Consider the following 24,879-nt stretch of genomic DNA (forward strand, 5'->3'; position numbering starts at 1 on the left):
GAAGTGAGAAATGCTGTTTTGGTATTGTTTGAACCTTGGAACGACGCATGCTGATGCCTGGGGAGCGTTTCGCTGTATGTTTGAAAACCTCCGAACGACGCAGGCCGATGCCTTGGGAGCGTTTAGTTGTATGCTTGTAAAATAATTGTTGTTGTGACTCCAGGCCCGGACCTGGATGGTTATGCGGGAGGAGCATTAAGAGGTCTCAGTAGTGGTTACTCTCAGCACCTCCAAACAACGCTGGTTGCGGTGTGGGGGGCGTTTGGTTGTAAAAGGCCTCTATATCTCCCGGCCCGGACCTTTTTAGGTTATGCGGGAGGAGTAATGAGGGAGTCGTTGAATATCTCCCGGCCCGGACCTTGTTAGGTTATGCGGGAGGAGTGTTCATCGGCAACTTTATGTTTCTATGTCTTGTAACATGCATATGTGAGCATTTGTGTTGCATTGTGATGTGCCAACCACTGAATATTCCTAATTGGATGAGATTGCCTGGGTATGTAATTTTAGTGCATCAAGACACCCGTGGAAGATGAGTACGGTCTGGGTGTGATGGCTAATTTTACTACGTCGGAATATCAAGAGTTTTGATCTGGACGAAAGGAGGAAGCTAACTCCTTGATCAAAACAGCCGAAAGGAGAAGCTAACTCCTTGATCAAAAGAGCAGAAAGGGGAAGCTAACTCCTTAATAAAAAGAGCAAACTGATTGTCTCTCGGAATGACCCTCGGAAATTTTTGAACTAACTTGAGTTGTTTTGCAGATATGCTGTAATCGCGGACGATTACTCTCTTTCAAGAAGAGGAGATGTAAAACTGTTGACGTATCAAGGCCTAAAGAATGGAGTCAACTTACAGATGTGGCCGAGGGGCCTAAATCCTAATTTCTGCCAGAAACCCTAACTGTTAAACCCTAATTTTGGAAACCCTAACCCTAAAACCTACAAACCCTATTTCTAGAAACCCTAACCCTAATTTTGGAAACCCTAACCCTAAAACTGTAGAAACCCTAACCCTAACCCTAACCCTAAGGGCAACAGACAGATTCCGAAAATTGTGCTGACATGATGACGTGGCAGGTTGTACGGATTTTCGCGTTTTGCACTGGCTGATGACGTGGCAGGCTATACAGATTTTCGTAAATTGCGCTGACAGCTTTTTGGCTTTATATATATATATATTGCTTTTGAACCAGAAGCTTAGGCTTTTTACTGTAATTGCTTTTTAGGCCAAGGGCCTTTAAATATGAGGCTAGGGCTCATTCTTTGGCATGCTTCCTGAAGAAGATGCAGAGTCTCGAGTACCGGCTTGTACTGTGTTGATGCAATATAAAGAAATACCGAAAGGGACGCTAAGGTTTGGGGCCAATACTCTCTGGGGTGGAATTCCGCCACTCCGTGTCGCGTGTTGTCTCTCTCTTTCTCTCTCTCTCTCTTAGTTCAGTTGTTATTTGAAGTGCTTAAAGTTGTTCAGTTTGTTCTTTTCTATTGGTACGTGGTGCCCGCCTTGTGACAAACTCTCTAGTTCTTCTATCGTAAGATACTTGTGAACTTTGTTTGAGAAAGTATTGTTTGAAACTTTGTTTGAAATGGATGGTACCTGTTTTAAACCTATCTTGGTGCCGATTTGAAATGTTTGACTCTGGTTTTAATACTGGTTTCAATGATTGGTGATTTTACTCCCGGGTGGAGGGTGAGAAATGATGTTTGAGAATGCTTGTTCATACTCATGGCCTGGACCCTTGTGGTTATTTGCGGGGAGAGTATTGAATGATTGAAAAGTGTTGTTACTCGTGGCTTGGACCTGCATGGTTATTTACGGGGGGGGGGGGGGGGGGGGGGGGGGAGTATTAAGAAGTTTGAGTAATGGTTACGCTCAACATCTCCAAACGACGTAGGTTGCGGTTTGGGGCGTTTGGTTGTAAAAGTTGTAAAAGGCCTCTATATCTCATGGCGTGGACCTTTTTAGGTTATTTGCGGGGGTGTGTTCATCGGCGGCTTTATGTTTCTATGTCTTGTAACATGCATATGTGATCATTTGTATTGCATTGTGATGTGCCAACCACTGAATATTCCTCATTGGATGAGATTGCCTGGGTATGTAATTTTAGTGCATCAAGACATGCGTGGAAGATCACTACGGTCTAAGTGTGATGGCTAATTTTACTACGCTGGAATATCAAGAGTTTCGATCTGGACGAAAGGAGGAAGCTAACTCCTTAACAAAAAGAGCAAAGTGAATGTTCCTCGGAATGACCCTCAGAAATTTTTGAGCTTACTTGAGTAGTTTTGTAGATATGTTGTAATCGCGGGCGATTACTCTCTTTCAAGAAGGGGAGATGTCACAAACTATTGACGTGTCAAAGCCCTGAAGATGGGAGCCAACTTGCAGATGTCGCCTGAGGGGCCTAAACCCTAAGAAGAACAAGTAGCAGAAGAAGTCCTACCAACTTATGGGGACCCCTGTAAGGTGCAACGGAATGAATGTTTGAACTTTGCTCAAGATGAATACTCCCAACTGTGCTCAAGGTTCCTTTTACTTACGGAAGGGAGAGCCTTCCGTTCTTAATGAGAGAGTGCAATGGACAGAAACAAAGTGAATGAACATTGTGCGTGCAAGTGTATGAGACTGAGGGATAGAGAGAGAAGAGGTTACGACACCAGAGACGTTGTAAAACCCTCCTCCGAAGGCCCCACTCTCGTCGGCGAGAGTGGTCTACTTATGATTGCACAAACTGGTACAAACTGAATGCATGTGACTTATGCAAGTCTAGGCTATGTCGGTGATGACGATGGGGACGGCGAAACCGACCTAAGGGCTGAAATCTGCAATCTTTTATCTGCTGTCCAAAAACGCTATGGGCTGAAATCTGCTACAAATCCAAAAACGATGGTTTTGGGGCTGATTCTGCTGATGTTTGTCGCTGAAATTCTGCAGGTCTTAGGGCTGAAAACTGATGTTCTTTAGGGCTGAAACTGCAGGTCTTTTAGGGCTGAATTTGCTGGTCTTCATTGTGCTGAAAATCGCCAAGGCTGAAATCTGTGGCAAAAACGCTGCTGTGGCAAAAACGCTAGGCCTGGGAATCTGCTGTTGCCGATGGGTTGCTGATGCAAAACTAGGGCAGGGACTGGATGGCGATGACCTCTTGCTGAAAACGCTAGGCTGAAGCTGATGAGGGCGATGATCACGTGATGCAAAACGCTAGGGATGGGATCTTGCTTGGAGGGGAAACCACCAAGGTTCTTGCTTGAGGAGTTGCATGTTGAGCTTGGCTCCTGTTGCCTCTTCTGCCAATTAGTGCTAGTCTAGGTTTGCTTATATACAAACTTACTCAATGTGCCCTACCTACTTTCCAACAAAAGTCACTTAAAAATAATAAGTGAAAAATGTCAAAAATAGGTAAAATAGGCTAAATGCATTGGAAAATTTCCCTGAAGGATACTGATGGATTCTGATGGGAATGCTTATGATCATGTTGTGTGCAACCAGAGGATATACATCTACACTAAGTGACTGGGCATGCACAGTCTATGAATAGACTCACAAAAGTGCTAGATCACTTCTAAATCTAGACTGACTGGACTGATTGAACCCTTGTCGTGCTGTACCTTGTCCACGGACACATAGGGTTGGATGTGTCACGTGACATCCCCTCCTTTTTAAAGTGAGGTACTGGTACCGAATTGTATGGCGTCGAGGGAGATCGCCAATAACATCCGGAATCTTGGAAGGGACTCTTCGCCGGCCCACTCTGATGTGTGGGTCGTGCGGTACTTGAACTTCAGAATGGTCTGCAACGCTTGCTTCTTTGGGCTGCACCGAAAGCGACACAAAGTCTTCTGTGGCTCCTTCGATCCTTCAACTTTGTCGAGAGTCATGCTTGTTTCTTCTTCAAGAATCTCCATGGTTGAAAATTCCTGAAACCATTTTTAACACAAAACCATGAACATACCTATTCCATGTAAAGTGAGTGGAAAAAATCTTGTCGTCCTAATAGATTGTGCATGCAATGTAGATGAACAAAGAGACGGAGTGCCAAACCGTTCACCCCACATACGCAAACAATGAGATTGAATCTTTCTCTTGTGATCTAAAGCAATCAACTATGGCAATTCACAACGGAAATGCCCATGCTTGGTGCTCATACTTTCATGTGCTCATTCTACGAATGTGTCATGCCAAGGAAGAGACATAGAACGTGACTTCCTTGAATGCATACTTTTCAGCTTTTCATGAAAAATCCGCATTCATTCGTGCTCATCCATGAGTGAAACGTGCTCAACATACAATGTCATGCCTAGAAAAAGAGACCACATAAAGATGCTGACTAAAATATAGGAAACGATTACGAATGAAACAATTGTACCATGCGTGCGTATCAATCATGTGAACACATAATACTTCTTGTAAGGGTTCTTTGGACCTAAGCTCGAGAGCCAAGATCGCTTCTTCCTGAGGGGGTTCTTTGGACCTAGGCTCGAGAGCCAAGATTGATCCTTTGTGATTGATCGAATCTGCAACGAGGTTAGCTTCGCTAGAAAAAGCATCAACTAACTCATCATCCTTGTGAACAATCACGTCATCTTCATGCAAATCATCATGCTTGTGAGAAATCACATCTTGATCATGCAAATCATCATGCTTGTCATTGTCATCCAAATCATCATGCTCATCATTGTCAATCAAATCATCATCATGATTCTCATTATCATGCAAATCCTATGTGTTTGCTTTGGAGAAGAAGAGACTGAGAGAGTCTCCTTCTCCTGAATCCGTTTAATCTTGTCTTGCACATTAGCAATGAGAGAGGGAGAATGAACAACTTCCTCTCCATGAATGACAATGGGAGAGTCACTTTTGGCATTGAGAGTGAAAGTTTTAGCCTCCCAATCAATGAGAGGGTTAAGCTCACGAAACCATCGAATGCCTAAAATCATATTACATCCTGAGAGAGGAGAGACAAAAAATCTTCTACGGAAAGTAGCTTGTTGAATTGCAAACAACACACCAAGGCACTCTTGCGTGATGAGAGAGTCCATACCGGGAACAAAGCCAGAGACCTCGAGAGGAGATTTCTGACTAACCTCTAGGCGGGCTCTCTCAACAAGAGAGAGACTGATCACATCATGCATACTACCTGGGTCAAACAATATAACAAAACGCTGCCCCGACATATGACCATAACATTTAATGAGAGAATCATCAATGGGAGGGTCAAGAGAAACTGGGCACACTCGTGTTATTAGTAATTGCATTGACAGAGGAAGTGGGTTCTGTGGATTCTTTAGATTCATTCGATTCAAGCTTAGGGCATGTTCTTTTTATGTGACCCTTAATGTGACAATGAAAACAACGACCTTCCTTAGAATAAGTGCTTTGTTCTTCCGACGTGATGTATCCTTCTGAAATTCCTTACCTTTTCATATGGAGTAAGCTTAGGTTTAACAATTATGTTAACCTTACCCTTAGGTTCATTGGAAGAATTCTTTTTTGAGAGACTATTGGAAAATTGGTTAGAAGAGTTATCGTTTTGACCATTCTTACCGTTCTTACCGTTCGAAGAAGTACTTGTGGAAGTCTTCTTCTCCTTAGGCTTTCCCTTGTTGTGCTTCATCTCGTGCGCGAGAGCAATCGCTACCGCCTTGTTGAGATCGATTGGATCGAGCACCTCGACATCGTACTTGATATACTCGTCCAATCCATAAAGGAATGCCTCTTTGCGTTCATCATCCGACTTGCGTAATTGGGTACCTAGCTGCAAAACACGATTAGAAAAAGACATACCGGCATACCATTTTTCTTGAGAGCGCGCCAATCGTCCTTTAATCGTGCGAGGTACTGAGGTGGCATAAACCGCGCTTGAGCTTGTCTTGGAAATCAGCCCAATTGAAGGTAAGGGACGTGAATTCGTCGGCTTCCTCTGGGTGCATGGATAACTGTGCCTCTTGCCATACGTGGTACCAATTGATGGCATCACCGGCAAGGTACATAGCTGCCGTCAAAACCTTGCTATTCCCTGTCTTCTTAGTTGTCGTAAAATAAGCATTAAATTGATGCAACCAAGAATGAATAACCGTAGCATCCATCTTACCATCATACTTATTGAAAGTCAACTTCTCTGTGACTGGGTTGTTGGAATCCGCCTCGTGGCTTGCGCCACTTGAGGAACTTTCACGATCTTGGCTGGTTCGGACTTCGAGGCAAGTACTTGTCGAACCAATTCTTGAGTGCGGAGGTCTCTTTGAGCCTCCCGATCGGCCTCCAAGGTTGCTCGTCTTGCTTCTGCTTCCTCTTGTCTTTGTGCTTTTCTTTCTTCTCGTTCATCGCGCTCGCGTGCCAAGGCAATGCGATTCGCTTCTTGTTGTATGGTAATTCTTTCGTTTCTTTCTTTGTGCACGCGATTCGCTTCTTGTTGTTGGGCCATCAACTTGACCATCGCCTCCATGGAAGTTGGTACAACTCGTGGCGTAGATGGCGAACGGGGAGGGTCGGAAAAATCTCTTGGTGGGGAAAATTCTTCGGCGCCTCTCTCATGCTCATCACCTGTATGCGAAGTATCCATTCCGCTTTGGGTGATGACCATGCACTATGATCTTTGGTGCTTAAGTCCACGAGGAACTTGGGCTCTTGAGGGTCTTGGGTTCTTGGGTTCTTGAGGGTCTTGGGGTTCTTGATTGCTTGCAAACCGTGTTTGAGAAGGATCTTCTCTTCACCCGAGTTCTACTCCTTTCCATGGGCGCACCCTTGGCGGCCTTGCGCTCACACCAAGGTTGCTTTTTCCCACCTCGCGTCGATTGGCCGGCCGCTAAGTGCACGGTCCGCTCTTAATGAGTGAAAAGAGGCACAAGGGGAGGCTAGACAAGCCCTTCTTTCTTGGGATTCCTATCACTCTTCAAAAACACGATTAGGAATCGACACGCCCAAGCGAACTTGGGTTCGTGCGACCGCAACAAGTAAAAAAAAAATTCTTGTGATTCTTGTGGTTCTTTCCTTGAGTGATACAGAACACTGTCAAAGCTCTGATACCAATGTAAGGTGCAGCGGAATGAATGTTTGAACTTTAGTCAAGATGAGTGCTCCGAACTGTGCTCAAGGTTCCTTTTACTTATGGAAGGGAGAGCCTTCCGTTCTTAATGAGAGAGTGAAATGGACACAAACAAAGTGAATGAACACTGTGCATGCAAGTGTATGAGACTGAGAGATAGAGAGAGAAGAGATTACGACACCAGAGACGTAATACCCTCCTCCGAAGGCCCCACTCTTGTCGGCGAGAGTGGTCTATTTATGATTGCACAAACTGGTACAAACTGAATGCATGTGACTGATGCAAGTCTAGACTATGTCGGCAATGACGACGGGGACGGCGAAAGTATCTATGTTTTGTAACATGCATATGTGATCATTTGCGGTTTAATGTTTCTATGTCTTGTAACATGCATATGTGATCATTTGTATTGCATTGTGATGTGCAAACCACTGAATATTCTTGATTGGATGAGATTGTCTGGGTATGTAATTTTAGTGCATCAAGACACTCGTGGAAGATCACTACGGTCTAAGTGTGATGGCTAATTTTACTACGCTGGAATATCAAGAGTTTCGATCTGGACGAAAGGAGGAAGCTAACTCCTTAACAAAAAGAGCAAAGTGAATGTCCCTCGGAATGACCCTCAGAAATTTTTGAGCTTACTTGAGTAGTTTTGTAGATATGTTGTAATCGCGGGCGATTACTCTCTTTCAAGAAGGGGAGATGTCACAAACTACTGACGTGTCAAAGCCCTGAAGATGGGAGCCAACTTGCAGATGTCGCCTGAGAGGCCTAAACCCTAAGAAGAACAAGTAGCAGAAGAAGTCCTACCAACTTATGGGGACTGAAACCGGCCCGTAGGACGGTAGGCGTTGGCTTTCACCCGAAATTCTTTACTTTAAACACACACACAGAGCACTTTGCAAAGAGAACCTGCGACGGGAGTTAACACTTGAATACACACGGCTCGGAAGCTAGAATGCTCCGAGCAGACGCCGACAACCTGTAGGCCCCAAAATTGGCGCCCCTTTCGGTATTTCTTTATTCTTTAGGAGGGTAAACTACAAGGTAAGGTCCTGGGAATCCTTCACGTGTATCCACCTAGATACCATTTGATTTGGCCAAATTTCGGCAGCATAACAGCCCCAAAACTTGCGCGAAACCAATTCCCCTGCAAGAACTCGCTTGCACTGTCGTATACCCTCTGATTCCTGTCCAAAAACAGTAAATTCAGCACGCTGTATTTACTGGTTTTTGCCTTGTTTTCAGCCCCAAACAGTCCCCCAACTGTCCTTTGCCAGTGGGGCACGATTCCCAATGATCATGGCGTCCGTACGGCTGAAAAACAGTGAATTTACAGCGCACACACAGCGCTGATTTTGCACCTATACGATGAGGTTATGACCCTCACCAGTGCCTGCTTTGGAGCAGCAGTTAGCTACCCCTGTTCCTGCTCAAGGAGGCTCTTGCCTCAGCACAAAAGCATGAACCCACACAACTGTACATCAGTCAAATGAGTAGCCCTCTTGTGGGGCATCACATAACTGCACGTAGGGGAGAGAGAGAGTAGTGTGTAGTGTGCAGGGCATCACTCCTAGCACCACACTGTACATGAGAGGGAAAGGAAGCACTCCATAGCTCTTAACGTGTGACAGGTTCTCAATGAAGCATCCTCCCAGCATAAATCGAGCGCCCCCTCTGCTGCCCTTGACCTGTAATGCATCTGTGAACAAATAGATGCAAAAAGGAGAAGATTTCCATGGCTGCCAAAACCTGCGTATCGCTGAAAACGCAGCAAAACAGCCCTGCAAACACGCATCTGATGCCTTCCAATGCTGAAAATGAGCTCCTTGGACCTAGGCAAAGTCATGGGAAGCTCAAAAATGGAGAGAAATGGCTGAAAATCAGCGTTAACAGCCTCCAAAACTGCTCTCAAAAGTCAGTTACGAGTTCTCTTCTCCCAAACTTGGTAAATTGACCAAAAAGTGCCACTTGGCACTCATGTATGCAATTTCCCCGCATTGGGTTTCCTGCTTAAAAATCTCTCAACTGGTGCATCAGTTGACTTTGCAGCAGAGTACTAAAATGTTCCCTTGGTCATACCGAAGGTAATGACGCGAACACATTTCACGGCCCAAAATAGCAGTTCCCTAATTTTTAGGAGATGCTTCCGTCGGGCTCCCGCTGGTCTTCTGACCATCTATCCTCATTGGGACCGCATCCAAAAGTGCAATGTGGCCCAACTGTCGGATACTTTCTGTTGGTGATCCCACCTTGACTTTATGCCTTTATTGAGTTCACTTCCTAGTATCCACCAACTTGCTAAGTGCGACGGGGGGGACCTGTATGATCTTGCTCTGAGCCTAGACATCCTCTTACTGTACGAATTCCAGTGCCGACCAACTTCCCGTCTGCGGGTGAAACTACCGTTCACATTGGCCATACAATGTCCGACCATTTGCAACTTCAAAAAGAGGGTCTCGAAAATTAAACAAAAATCATTGGAAAGAAACCAACAACTAAGGTTAGCAATTGCCACGTCCTCGTGACAGGGACCCCTGTAAGGTGCAGCGGAATGAATGTTTGAACTTTGCTCAAGATGAATACTCCCAACTGTGATCAAGGTTCCTTTTACTTACGGAAGGGAGAGCCTTCCGTTCTTAATGAGAGAGTGCAATGGACAGAAACAATGTGAATGAACATTGTGCGTGCAAGTGTATGAGACTGAGGGATAGAGAGAGAAGAGGTTACGACACCAGAGACGTTGTAAAACCCTCCTCCGAAGGCCCCACTCTCGTCGGCGAGAGTGGTCTACTTATGATTGCACAAACTGGTACAAACTGAATGCATGTGACTTATGCAAGTCTAGGCTATGTCGGTGATGACGATGGGGACGGCGAAACCGACCGAAGGGCTGAAATCTGCAATCTTTTATCTGCTGTCCAAAAACGCTATGGGCTGAAATCTGCTACAAATCCAAAGACGCTGGTTTTGGGGCTGATCCTGCTGATCTTTGTCGCTGAAATTCTGCAGGTCTTAGGGCTGAAAACTGATGTTCTTTAGGGCTGAATCTACTGGTCTTCATTGCTGAAAATCGCCAAGGCTGAAATCTGTCCAAAAACGCTGCTGTGGCAAAAACGCTAGGCCTGAGAATCTGCTATTGCCGATGGGTTGCTGATGCAAAACGCTAGGGCAGGGACTGGATGGCGATGACCTCCTGCTGAAAACACTAGGCTGAAGCTGATGAGGGCGATGACCACCTGATGCAAAACGCTAGGGATGGGATCTTGCTTGGAGGGGAAACCACCAAGGTTCTTGATTGAGAAGTTGCCTGTTGAGCTTGGCTCCTGTTGCCTCTTCTGCCAATTAGTTCTAGTCTAGGTTTGCTTATATACAAACTTACTCAATGTGCCCTACCTACTTTCCAACAAAAGTCACTTAAAATAATAAGTGAAAAATGTCAAAAATAGGTAAAACAGGCTAAATGCACTGGAAAATTCCCCTGAAGGATTCTGATGGGAATGCTTATGATCATGCTGTGTGCAACCAGAGGATATGCATCTACACTAAGTGACTGGGCATGCACGGTCTACGAATAGACTCACAAAAGTGTCAGATCACTTCTAAATCTAGACTGACTGGACTGACTGAACCCTTGTCGTGCTGTAGCTTGCCCACGGACACATAGGGTTGGATGCGTCACGTGACAACCCCGTCCGATGGGGCCCCAGTGACATAAAGGATTAAAATAAAGCAGGACGCACACACACACTGAAGGAATTCCTTGGAACTGATGACGTGGCAGGCTTTTCGAAAATTACGATGACTGATGAAGTGGCAGGCTGTATGGAATTCTGCGTTTTGCGTTGGCTACTGATGTGGCAGCTGTACGGATTTCCGTAAATTACGCTGGCAGCTTTTTGGCATTGTTTTGGAGCAAAAACTTTTGAGTTTGGAAGGCTTTTCAGCGTAACTGCTTCTTAGGCCAAGGGCCTTTAAATATGAGGCTAGGGCTCATTCTTTGGCATGCTTCCTGGAGAAGGTGCAGAGTCTGGAGTACCGGTTGTACAGAGTTCAAGTAATATAAATAAATACCGAAAGGGGTGCCAAGGTTTGGGGCCAATACTCTCTGGGGTGGGATTCTGACACTTCTTGTCGCTTGTCGTCTCTCTCTCTCTCTCTCTCTCTCTCTCTCTTTGAGTTCATTTGTTATTAAAGTGCTAAAAGTTTGTTTAGTCTGTTCTTTTCTATTGGCACGTGGTGCCCGTCTTGTGACAGCGGCAATGCGTGCAAAATTCTCTATGTGCGAACTATATGCTTGACATAAACTAAGAAAAGAATGCACATTATATGCAGTTTTGGGCAAATCCCAATTATGAACCTATTCAACCTTTGTGGGATCAAGCTTGACACCTTCTGCTGAAATGATATAACCAATATTAGTAACTTCAGTTAAAAAAATTTCAGACTTCTTAGTTGCAATGTACAGCTAGCACATATCCAAACGGGCTAAAACCTTTTCTACATCCTTTTCATATTGTTCCCATGATGGAGAGTATATGAGAATGTCATCAAGAAAGATAAACACACACACGCCGATCATATCCCCAAAACGATCTACCATGAGACGATTGAATGTACCCACGGCACCTGTCAATCCAAAAGGCATAACCACATACTCCCATTGCCCTCGCTCTATACGAAAGGCGGTCTTGTAGTAGTTACCGGGGAACGCCCCCTACCTCCCGTTCCGGCGTTCCGGGGGGCAGTTCCCTTCCCAAACGTTCCGGAACGTCCCGGAATGTCTGACATTCCGGGTGGCCAATGCAAACCGGAACGGCCGTTCCGGAACGTTCCGAAACGCCCCCGGACCGTTCCGGAATGCCCTTGGAACGGCCAATGGCTACAAAGAAATTTGGCAAAAATTGAAAAAATTGAAGTAAATGTTTGGGCTTCTTTTGAAAGTGTGCAAGGCCTCAAGGACTCATAAAATGCACCCCCCTTCCCCTTTCTCTTCACAAGCTAATCCTCAAGGCTCAAGCTCTCTCCCTCTCACTCTCAAGATCTCTCCCTCTCAAGGCTCAAGGCTTCAAGCCTTCAAGCTCTCTTCCTCTCCCTCCCACTCTCTCAAATCTCTCTCTCTCTCTCTTCATCTAGTCATAGCAAGGTTGAATGGTCTTCAAAACGAGTTTTTTGTGAGTATTAGAGTCAAAGCACTCTAATACTCCTGTATTTAAACACAAGGAGCTAAAAATTGCACTATTTGGGTGTTTTTTATACCTCCCGTTCCGCAACGTTCCCGTTCCGGACCCCTAGCCGTTCCCCCGTTCCGCGGGGATCCCGTTGTCGTTCCCGTTCCGCGTTCCGGGTAACTATGCTTTAAATACCCTTACCTAATGGTATCCACTTTTGAGATCGACTTTGCTGAAAACCTTTGCCCCATTGAGCCTATCGAGGATATACTTAATGCGAGGCATCAGAAACTTGTTCTTGACGGTCATCTTGTTCAAAGCCCTATAATCAACACACAAACGAGACGAACCATCCTTCTTGCGGAGAAACAAAATAGGAGCAGCAAAAGGACTTACACTAGGGTGTATAAATCCTTTGGCTACCAACTCCATGAGTTGCCACTCTATTCTTGAGTTTTGTTCAAATGGTAGGGAGCCTTACTGACTGGCTATGCCCCCTCTGTGAGTTCTATGCGATGGTCCTCGGCTACTCGAGAGGGAGACGGGGTGGAAGATCATCGTGCAAAAAGAGGTGCTCATACTTGGTAAACAAACTTGAATACCTTTCTGGAGCCTTGAGGTTGTGAGTGACTGGAAAGGCATAAATGTATGTTGCTTGTGCTCCTCTTTGTAATTCAAGCTTCGCCTGCACATGAGAAATGAGAGGTAAAGAATGAAAATCCTCCTTACCACGAATGATCATGGGGGAGTCACTTTTGGCATTTAGAGTGAGCATATTGTCTGCCCAATCAATGAGAGGGTTATGTTCACGAAACCATATAATGCCTAAAATCACATCACATCCTGAGAGAGCAGACACAATAAATCTTCTGCAGAAGGAAGCTTGCTGAACAGTGACTAACACATCAAGGCACTCTTGTGTAGTGAGAGAGTCCATATCGGGAGCGAAGCCAGACACCTCGACAGGAGTTGTCGGGCTAACCTCCAAGCGGGCTCTTTCTACAAGAGAGTCACTAATCACATCATGCATACTGCTGGAATCAAAATATGACAAGACGTTGACCCTTCACATGACCATAACATTTAAAGAGAGACTCATCAATGTGTGTGTCAGAGACATGTGGCGAATCATTGTGGTTCACTAAAGTGCTTGTGGTAGCTATGGGTTCTCTAGGTGGTGCTATCTTAGGACATGCCTTTTCATATGACCCTTGGGCCTTAATGTGACACTGAAAACATTGACCTTCCTTCGCATAAATGATTTGTTCTTCGGGTGTGATATATCCTTCTATAATTACTTGTGCAACTTTTTCATATGGCGTTAGTGTAGGTTTAGCAGGTGTTTTTGCTTTACCCTTAGATTCATTTTGAGAGTTCTTTTCCGAAGGAGTAGAGGAAGCTGGGTTAGAAGAATTGTTATTCTTACCATTCTTACCGGTCTTACCATTTTGAGGATTCGGAGAGGTACTGTGAGAAAAATATTGCTCTTGCGCAGGAGATGAAGCACAACAAAGGAAAGCCTAAGGAGAACAACCATTTTGCTTAAGGTTACGCCAATCTTCTTTTAACTGGGCTAGGTATTGAGGTGGCATGAACCGCACCTTGGGCTTGTCTTGAGAGTTAGCCCAATTGAAAGAAAGGGGCACGCCTTCCTCGGCTTCCTCTAGGTGCGCGGCCAACTATGCCTCTTGCCATGCGTGATACCAATTAATAGCATCACCGCCAAGATACATGGCTGCTGTCAAAACTTTGCTATTACCTGTTTTCTTAGTTGTCGCAAAGTAAGCTTACATTACATTGATGCAACCAAGAATGAATAACATTAGCATCCATCTTATCGTCATACTTACTGAATGTCAACTTCTCAGTGGTTGGGTTGTTGGAATCTGCATCTCTACCTGTGCTACTTGATGAAGTGTCAACGTCCTTGAGCATGCGTTGGTCTCTCTGTGTCTCACGCTCTTACTCCATAGCCGCTCGCTTTTCTTCGGCCGCTATCCGATCATCTCCATCATCGACTTGACCAAAGCCTCCATAGGATTTGGTGCAATCCATGGCGTAAATGGGGATGGGGGAGGATCAGGGAACAATCCTCCTGGTGTAGAAACTTCTTCTTCTCCAACTCCACTCTCATCACCTTCACGCAAAGTATCCATTCTGCTATGGGTGAGGACCATACACTGAGATCTTGGGTACTTGGGTTTTTGGAAGACTTGGGTTCTAATCGGTGTTTGAGAAGGCTTTTCTCTTACCCGAGCTTGACTCTTCCCTGCTGGCGCACCCCTTTGCGGTCTTGCACTCACCACCAAAGTTGCTTTTTCCCACCTTACGTCGATTGGCCGGCCGCTAAGTGCACGGTCCGCTCTCAATGTGTGAAAAGAGGAATTGGAGACTGGGCAAGCCCTTCTTTCTTGGGTTACCTGCCACTCTTCAAAAACACGATTAGGAATTGACACGCCCAAGTTGACTTGGGTTATGTGCGACTGCAACAAGCAAAATTTTTTTGTGGTTCTTTCCTTGAGTGATACAAAACACTGCCAAAGAGCTCTAGTACCAATGTAAGGTGCAACGGAAGTGAATGTTGATAGTGCTCAGGATGAGTGCTCCGAACTTTGCTCAAGGGTTCCTTTTACTTACGGAAGGGAGAGCCTTCCGTTTTTCTTAGAGAGAGAGTGCAAGTGCAATGACCACAAACAAAGTGAATGCTACTGTGAATGAAAGTGTTGAGAGAGAGAGAGAGAGAAGAAGAAGAATATGACACAAGATAATTCTCAAACCCCCCTCCAAGGGCCCCCCTCTCTATGGCGAGAGGTCTATTCTTTAGATTGCACAAATCTGGTACAATGGTCTAGATGCAATGGACTTGCCGACGATGTCGATGACAATGGTGGCGTCAACGAGGTCGGGCTGAAAACTGAAGACGCTAGGGTGATGTGCTGAAATCTGAAAATGCTGATTTGCTGCTGAAACTTGACATTGTGCCGTAGTGGACGGCGACGACGACGACGACTCGACGACTATGTGCTGAAAACGCTGATGCTGAAAACTGAAAACTGCTGGCTGAATCTGAAAATGCTAGCTTATCTGATTGAGACGGAGAGGATCTGCTACGGGATGTGAGATATGCGAGGCTAAATGGTTAATCTGCAAAGGGCTACTGCTGAAAACAGAAAACACTGACCTGAGGTGTGGATTTGACTTGTTGGAAACTGGAAAAGCTAGGCTGAATTGGAAACGTTGAGGAAAATTTGAAAAACGCTGGCTGATCTGGATGATGCCAAAAATGCTGGGAGAACTTCTTGCTGGAAACGCTAGGTCGCCTGCTGGTATGCTGAGGAGAGGCCTGCAAGTTGGAGAACTTCTTCTGCTGCCTCTCTACTGGAAATGGGCGCCCCCTCTTCTCCTTGTATAGCAATCCCAAGCTGGGTCGAGCATGCTCCCCTACAGCCCTACGACCTTGGAAAATTCCACAATAAATTAATAAAAATGCCAGGCAAGTTTGCACTGCTCAATTGGGTTTATGAAGTGGAAAATGCTCATGCTGGGCCCTACTGGGTTGTGCAATCAGAGGGTATGCAACTACTCTAAGTGCCTCGACATGCACGGCCTACGCATAGGCTCACGAGGGTGCCAAAACACTTCCTAGGCTAACTTGAACCCTGGAACTGGGATAGCTTGTCCACATGCACATACGGTTAGATGTGCACGTGACATGCCCCCTCCTCTATTACTAGAGAGGTATTTGCTTTAGATCACACAAATGCTGATACAATGGTCCTAGATGCTGAGATGTTGATGGGATCTGCTACTGATGCTTGGATCTGCGAGACTAAAGGCTGAAAACTGAAAACGCTAGGGATGCTGAATGGGATTGTGACTGTGACAAGGCTATGGGCTGATCTACAGTCGCTAATGTTGTCAAGGCTCATCCGCAAGGACCTGACTCAGCTAGATACGAGGAGGACTTGGATACGTCTGGCATAGGAGCTAGGCAAGAAGATGGCTTTCTATAGAGAGCATCTTCTCCAGCTTACTGAGGATGGTTTTGTGACGAGGCCCAGATACATGGACACCCACTTATCTCATGGGATACGATGTGATATTGGCCAGATACGCACAGGGCTTTCTATACAGAGCATCTTCTCCAGCTTACTGAGGATGGTTTTGTGACGAGGCCCAGAGACATGGACACCCACTTATATCATGGGATACGATGTGATATTGGCCAGATACGCACATCTTCACCCCAGCTTCGGGTCGAGACTGGTAGATATAGCGGAGTACAAGCAGAGGCCAGTACATGTCCCCTATGTCACATGGAGACTGAGAGAGAGTTGTAGTACACATGCGACTGGCCAGTTTACTATGAGATACGAGGCCGCTTTCACTGCGTGTTCAGAGAGGGTTTTGGACCACTCTCTAGGGTCATGGGGTATGAGGATCAGAGATGTCTGGGACTGTTTTTGCTCTAGCTGCGCAAAGAAAGAAAGAAAGATATATTAACGTTCAGTGGAGGCTGAAATTGACCTATGGAACAGTTTAAAAATACCCCTTTTACATTGTCTTCCAGCTCAGCAAAAAGGAAAATAGAATGAAACAACCTCAGTAGCTCAGAGCTCCATGGTCATGAGCTTACTGCTACAAACATGTATCACCCATGCTTTCTATAAAAAGAGAAAAGATGTACAATTATGTTTCTTTCATCATGTGTTATGTTTTGGAGGTGATTTGTCGACAAAGTCTCTAATGATGGATTTCCCTCCTGTGTAGACTGCCCACTTTCCCTTCTTTCTTGATTCTCTTACTTTATCTAATTCTGCTGATCTGTTCTTTAGTTAGGTAGGTGTTAGCTCGTCTAATATCCAAACTGATGTACCCTTTAAGGACCTTGTCTGATTCATGACAGCTATCTTTTCTTTCATATCAAAGTATAAGACCTTTGCTTGCTCTCCTTTGACTTCCGCATGCATTGGTTCTACCAACTCAATGAAAGGGACTACCCGAGACAATCGTTTAGTATATTCAAATTCATCTTGTTCATCTTCATGTCTTTGTGTGTCCCATCCATCGGGAAGACCTCCAATTCGGATATGTCTTTTTATGCTTTGTACTCTCTCCTTTCCTTTAATAACAAACAAAACTACTTTGGAAAAGCTTTGTTGGTTTACCTCAGCAATAGACTTGTCTTCTTCAATCTTTGGTGGGTGCTCTTCCATTGCTGTTTTCTTTGTTGTTAACTCTTGTACTTTTGTTTGAAGCTCTGTTGTCACGTGTGCACTTCACTTGTGCTACATGGACAAGCTTCTGCTACAATCTAATGTCAATCTTAGCTTAGGACCTAGCCTGGCACTTTGTGTCACCAGGAGGTGTATTTTTCCTGTTGCCTTCCGTAAATAAGTACTAGATATTTTTATTTATTTTATTTTTACTCGTTTTCCCCGGAACCCTTGAAAAGGTGCAAGTGGACATTGCATGGCCAGTGTGAAACGGCTGCGGCCGAATAGGTTTCTCACAGCGGGAGTCTGGGTCGGTTAGTCTGGGACTGGTCGGGCTAGTTAGCACTGAATTTTGATGAGTATGGAAGCCTGTTTCCGCCAAACGAAATCTGGGCCACTCGGAAAGTCACTTACAACTTTATAAGTGAGTGGGAACTAGAGAATTAACTCAAAGGGGAAAACTAGACACTTGGCAAGAGGAGGTCAATCTGCAGGACACCTCAGTTGGAGGAGGCGCCCAAGAGAGAGAGGGGGACTGATTTTTCACACAGAAGTGACCTACAGTGTGTGTGTGAGTAGTGGGTGCAGGTCTACAGCTTTAATGGAAAGCTTGCCTTCTCCTCTGTCTCATGTAGCGCAATGATTTGCTCTCGTGCATCCCTCTCTCCCCTTTGGCACATATGGTAATGCCCCACTAGTAGGGCTACTCAGATGAACATGTACAGTTCTGGGGGTTTATGCGCGTTTGCCAAGGCAAGAGCCTTCTCAACAGGAACCGGATTAGCTAATTGCTAATCCCCCACAGGTACGCACAGTTCCATCGCGACAGATTGCGAGTTTGGAGAGTTTTCTCGCGTCAAAACTCGTCCAATTCACAAGGGAGCTGTCCCATTGCGTGCGGGAGCCCTTGGGACACGCGTAGGCGTTCGCTCCGCTAAAAACGATCCGAAACAGCGAATTACAGCCTGCTGTGTTTTTCTGTATGTTTAGGGTTTCGCACCTAAACTGCAAGGGAACACCGGGGGAGCCTCGTGAGAGCCTTGGGATGCGTGTACAGGCTTTTGGGCACCCGGCAGTGAAAAACAGGGAATTACAGCCCGCTGAATTTCTGAGACAGCTCACCAGAAAGCTTCTAGATAGCAAGGGAATTCGTCCTAGACAGGTGTTTTTGACCTACAGGGGTTTTTGCCCCGTTATGTTGCCAAAATCAGGTCGAAAACTTGTGTTTTCAGCCCTCGCCAAGTTTGGACAGCTTTGTGAAAGCTTGTGCGAAGTGGTCGGGTCGTCTACCTTAATTTGAATAAAGAAATACCGAAAGGGGCGCTAGTCTTTGGGGCCTACAGGGTGTTGGTCTCGTGTGCGCAGTGACATTCTAGTCGCTAGACGCAACTGTGTTCTCTTCCCTTCTCAGTGCTCTGTATAAAGTTAACAGGTAATTGAAATAGTACCGCATTCTACGTTGTACAGGCCGGTTATATGGTTCCATCGACGGGATAGTCACTTTTTCTTCAAAAAGTGCAGCGTGGATTGTTGTGGGTGAAAGCAACACAGAGCTTGTCGTTATGGCAGAGAAGAGAGACCAAGTACTTGAAGAGGGATCTTCCTCACATGGCACGGAGAAAGTTCTTTCAATTCTTCAAGAAGAGGACAGGTTGTTTAGAACTGAACTGTGCTGCTGCATGGACATGTTTCAACAGTTAGCTAACAACCCAAGGATGCAGGAGTTCTTACAGGCTCCGACATAGGGTTTTCATCCTCCTACACAGGGCATGACTAAGCCGTTGCAGGAAAAGGAGATTTCCAATGTGTAGAGGACTCATGATGCTCGAGGGAAAGCCCATGTGGTTGAGGAACTAGCGGTGTCCAATGATCCAAAGCAACTTGCTGTAGCTGGACAGGAACCGTTTGTGAATGGTCAAGGGAGTAATGAACACGCTATGTGTCAGACCCTTCCATTACCTAATACTTATCCTGGTTATTTTGGAGGTGGTTCAGTGTTTCAAGCTATGGCTGGACCTTCCACAGGTTATATGCCAGGGAATGTGTTCGGGACAATGCAAACAGGCATGGGTACCCTATGTACGCAAACATGGGTGTCCAACCAGGTTTTTAGGGTGCCTATGGCCAGTTTCGAGTGCCTGGAACACAATTTGGTATGGCTGGTTTTTCGCAGCCATGCGTACAAAATGCAGATATGACAGGGAAAACAGTTGATGCGAGTGCTGGAATGAACACTCATGGAGCACCACTGTTACAGGCACCTGTTTATGATAATGTGGCTCCTTTGAGTCAGCATAAGGATTACAAGGAAGGTGGGCAGGGAGTGAAGTTTGAAACTTTCAGAGGAACTGAGGACCAATTGAAGGCTTTGACCTTCATACAGCAGTTCGATGCAGCTTATGCTGGAGGAAACTTCACGGAATCTTCAAAGATACGCAAGGCTACCACTTTCTTGAAAGGGAATGCGCTTCAATGGTGGACCGCATTGTTGAACCAGGGTCAAGCCCCAACAACGTGGGTCCAATTCAAACAGCTTTTTGCGCCTGCATGGTTGACAAACACTTTTGAAGTGGATGTGATGACAGAATGGCACGAGTTGAATGCTAAACAGTGTGCGAATCTGGAAGAGTACAATAAACAGTTTTGGGCCGCACTGTTGCCAGTCACCTCTTATAGGTTTGTGCCATTGTCAGAACAAATTTAGAAGTACTGTTGCGGATTGCCCAAGAAAATCAGGGACTATTGCACAAAGACTACTGTCATGAATATGTTTTAGTTGATAGAGAATGCAAGAGTGGCCAGCAATCTGTCGAACGGAGATTCCGATGGATTTAAGAGCCACAAGAAAGGGTCCCAGGGCAAACAGTTTTCAGCCAAGGGCAATGTTGCAACAAAGCCTTCTGAGCCTCCCACAAAGAAGCCCTCCACTGAAGAAGGTGATAGGTCCAAGAAGCAGTCTAAGTCTTCTTCGGGACGAGGACAAGGACAAAAGAGGCATTTTTCTGGCAAAACTTTTGAAGAACGGAAAGCTCTTAGGGAGGCCAAGAAATGCTACATTTGTAAACAGGAAGGACATTTTCAAATGAATGCCCACAGAAGAAGTCACAGGATAAGGATGACAAGTCAGACCATAAAGGGAAGAAGCCAAAGCCAAGTGCAGGACTTGTTCCAGATTTGGTTGGAGACCAGCCAAACACAGATGCCACGGAGCTGTGTAGAGCTTGGGGCAAAGTTAGAGACTAGACAGTGCTGGTTTTCTTTAATCCAGGAGCCCGTGCAAATTTCATATCACCAGAATTGGCATCAAAGTTGGGCATTCGTGCAGAGGAGATGGGTATGATAGGGGAAGCAGGTTTGGCATGCCCAGGTCATTAAGAGCCTATTACTCCCATTTTGGGAAAGCTTCGTTTGCACATTCAGAGCTATGTGGATGCGGAAGAATTTCATATTATGCCACTTGAGGGCTGTGATGTGTTACTGGGTATCCCATGGTGTTACAGGTTGCATGCTATGGTGGATACTTACAACAAAAAGATTACCCTTGTACATAGAGGAAAGACTCATGTCCTTGATGTAAAGCTTAAAGGCGAGTGTTCCAGTTGTTTCTGCTTCTTCTATTTCATCTGTAATAAAGAATCATCTTTCTGCGTACTTGATCTTTGCAAAAGAAGTACCTCAAGTTGTATTTCATTTGTCTACCCTAGATAAAGACAGGTCAACTTTTTTGAGTGGTTTCAGTGATTGTTTTTCGGACTCTTTGCCAGGGGAGTTACCTCCTGAGAGACCTGAGGATCATACTATAGATCTTGTGCCAGGTTCTAGTCCACCGAATAGACCACCATACAGGGTTAGTGCAGCCCAGCAGAAAGAGATTATGAGTCAAGGCAACGAGCTTTTAGAGAAGGGGCTGATTCAGCCCAGTTCATCCCCTTTTTGTTCGCCTGTACTCTTAGTGCAGAAGAAGGATGGTTCATGGCGCATGTGCATTGACTATCGCGCGTTGAATAAGAATACTATCAAGAACAGGTTCCCCATACCAAGAATAGATGACATTCTCGATCGGCTTGAGGGAGCGTCATTGTTTACAAGAATAGACCTAAAGAGTGGGTACCATCAGATACACATTGGGCCAGAAGATGTCCATAAGACTGCGTTCAGGACAACATTTGGTCTCTATGAGTTTCTTGTTATGCCATTTGGTCTCACAAATGCTCCGGCCACGTTTAATAGAATGATGGACAGAATTTTTAGACCACATAGAAACTTCGTGGGTACCTTCTTTGACGACATGATTGTCTATTCGAAGTCTGAAGAGGAGCATAGGGATCACTTGACTGAAGTTTTCAACGAGTTACGTACGAACAAGCTACTCATTAATGCGAAGAAGAGTGAATTTTTTTTGCAAGAGATTCACTTCCTTGGGCACATTGTTTCAAAGGATGGGGTACGCATGGATCCTGCTAAAGTGGAAGCAATTAGGTCATGGCCAGACTTGAAGTCCGTACATGACATTTGAATCTTTCTAGGCTTATGTTCCTACTACAGGAGGTTAATTTGCTGAGATTGCTTCTCCACTCCATGCACTACAAGGAAAAGGAGTTACTTTCAAGTGGACAGCCAAGGAAATTTTAGCGTACAAACACTTGAAAGAGAAGCTGACTTCAGATCCTGTAATCATTTTTCCAGATCTTTCAAAACCTTTTGTGGTTCAATGTGATGCGTGTGGCCATAGTCTTGGTGCAGTTCTAACGCAGAATGGCCGAGTAGTCGCATATGAGAGCAGAATTCTTTTGAAGACTGAAAGGAACTTGCAAGTCTATGAGAAAGAATTGTTGGCAGTAATTCATGCTCTCACTAGTTGGAAACACTATCTGCTGGGGGCTGATTTTGTTATCCAAACGGATCATCAAACCTTGCGATATTTCTCACACAGACGAAGTTGTCTGAGAAGCACATGCGATGGGCAAACATCTTGTCAATGTTCCATTTTCAGATTGTGCATGTGCAAGGGAAAAAGAACGTGGTGGCCGATGCGTTGTCACGAAAGCCCCAAATTTCAGCAGTGTCAGTTCCGTACCATTGTGAACTAGACGAAATGAAGACACAATATGCTGAAGATTCAGATTTTGCAAGGATCTATGACCAGCTTGTTGATGGGCAACATCATGAGCACTATATGCTTAAGAATGACTTTCTCATGATGCATGGAAAGTTATGCGTTACTAAACAGTTACGGCCAAAGATTTTGATGGAAAGTCACGCTCCACCTTATGCTGGGCATCGTGGAATTGATGCGACAGTGAAAGGGGTTCAGGCATTCTTCTATTGGCCAGCTTTGGGTCAAGATGTTGACACTTTGTAAGATCATGCTTAGTTTGCCAAAAAGTCAAATTTGACAGGCAAAAGAAACCGGGATTGTTGCAGCCATTGCCGATCCCTGATAGGCCATGGGAAAGCATAGCAATGGACTTTATCTTTGATCTTCCAAGGACGCAAACAGGCAATGATGGGATTTGGACTATTATTTGTAGGTTCAGTAAGCAGGCCCATTTCATTCTTGTGAGGAAGAAGATAAAGCCAGAACACATGGTCAAGATATTTATGAGCAATATCTTTACATATCACGGGATGCCTCAGTCAATTGTCAGTGACAGGGATCCACATATGACGAGTCTTTTCTGGAAGGCATTGTTTGAGAACATGGGCACTACGCTAAAGTTCTCTTCTTCGTTTCATTCGCAAACTGATGGACAGTCAGAAGAGGCAAATTCTACTGTTCTGGACCTGCTCAAATGTTATGAGTCAGAGCACAAGGCAACTTGGGAACACCATCTTCCATTGGTTGAATATGCTTACAATAACACTGTGCATACGTCAATAGGTAAGGCACCATTTGAGATAGTGGAAGGAGGGAAGAAAGTCCCGCCCATTTTGCAGACTAAGGACAAGATTTTTGAGGCAGACAAGTATGTGCAAGATATGGATGAAACATACAGGAAGATAAAGATTGCTCTTGAAAAGACTCAGGCTAAGCAAAAGAAAGCTGCTGATCGTCACCGTCGTGAACTTGTATTTTCACTTGGTGATTGGGTACTTTTGCGCTTTGAAAAGGCCAGGTTAAGGAAAAGGAAAGGCAAGGAACGCTTGTTTCCTAAGCTCAGTATGCGATATTATGGTCCTTTTCAGATTTCAGAAAAGATCAGCGATGTAGCTTACAGGTTAAAGCTACCAGAAGGCTGGAAAATACATAATGCTTTTCATGTCAGCCTTCTAAGACCCTTTGTTGGTGATGTGCCAAAGAATATGCTTGATGAGGAACACCCCGAAGTGGAAGAATTGGATGAAATCCTTGTTCTTGAACAGATATTGGCACATAAAGAAAGATAGGTTAGATGAAAGGTTGCAAGACGCTATTTGGTGAAGTTCAAGAACTATCCATCGTTGGATGCCAAATGGATGGAAGAGTCTGAATTGGTTGATTCACCTCAGCTATTGCAATTGTATCTTGAAGCCTTTCAGATGGAACGCACAGTGACTGGATGTAGCCTTTTCTGGAGCAAGGCAAGAGCATGGTTCATGATGCTCAAGAGAGTAGTTAAGTAATTGTATCTACTCTTTCCATACAGAATTTAGCTAGAGAAGTTTGTGCTTGAGAGTACACTAGAAGACTTCTATGCTTGATATATGTGTCGTAGCTAGGTTGGTGGGATTGTTTAATTGTCCAACGCTACATTTCCGGAAGCATGTATATCTTGGATTCCCATCATAGAATATATGTGATATCAGGAGATATTGCATGTATTATTGGCATGCAAGCGAGGTCGCTTGCAGTATTTCAAGGGTGGGGTGTGTCTCCAGGAGGTGTATTTTTCCTATTGCCTTCCGTAAATAAGTACTAGATATTTTTATTTATTTTATTTTTACTTGTTTTCCTCGGAACCCTTGAAAAGGTGCAAGTGGACATTGCATGGCCAGTGTGAAACGCCTGCGGCCGAATAGGTTTCTCACAACGGGAGTCTGGGTTGGTCAGTCTGGGACTGGTCGGGCCAGTTAGCACTGAATTTTGATGAGTATGGAAGCCTTTGCCCGCCAAACGAAATCTGGGCCACTCGGAAAGTCACTTACAACTTTATAAGTGAGTGGGAACTAGAGAATTAACTCAAAGGGGCAAACTGGACACTTGGCAAGAGGAGGTCAGTCTGCAGGACACCTCAGTTGGAGGAGGCGCCCAAGAGAGAGAGGGGGTTGATTTTTCACACAGAAGTGACCTACAGTGTGTGTGTGAGTAGTGGGTGCAGGTCTACAGCTTTAATGGAAAGCTTGCCTTCTCCTCTGTCTCATGTAGCACGATGATTTGCTCTCGTGCATCTCTCTCTCCCCTTTGGCACATATGGTAATGCCCCACTAGTTGGACTACTCAGATAAACATGTACAGTTCTGGGGGTTTAT

At 45.1% G+C, this 24,879-nt stretch overlaps 1 protein-coding gene and 1 pseudogene across 2 annotated transcripts in view; one reads left to right on the plus strand and one right to left on the minus strand.

The window, feature by feature from the left end:
* The window catches only part of ZIP4 (Clathrin adaptor complexes medium subunit family protein), a 79,355-nt gene that overhangs the window by 23,424 nt on the left and 31,052 nt on the right, over positions 1-24,879 (plus strand). The window lies entirely within an intron of this gene.
* LOC147427906 (uncharacterized) overlaps positions 16,918-24,879 on the minus strand; it is a 30,505-nt pseudogene continuing 22,543 nt past the window's right edge.

Source organism: Adiantum capillus-veneris, chromosome 23 (genome assembly GCF_014529385.1).
Source record: "Adiantum capillus-veneris isolate H3 chromosome 23, ASM1452938v2, whole genome shotgun sequence".
Classification (NCBI taxonomy): Eukaryota; Viridiplantae; Streptophyta; class Polypodiopsida; order Polypodiales; family Pteridaceae; genus Adiantum; species Adiantum capillus-veneris.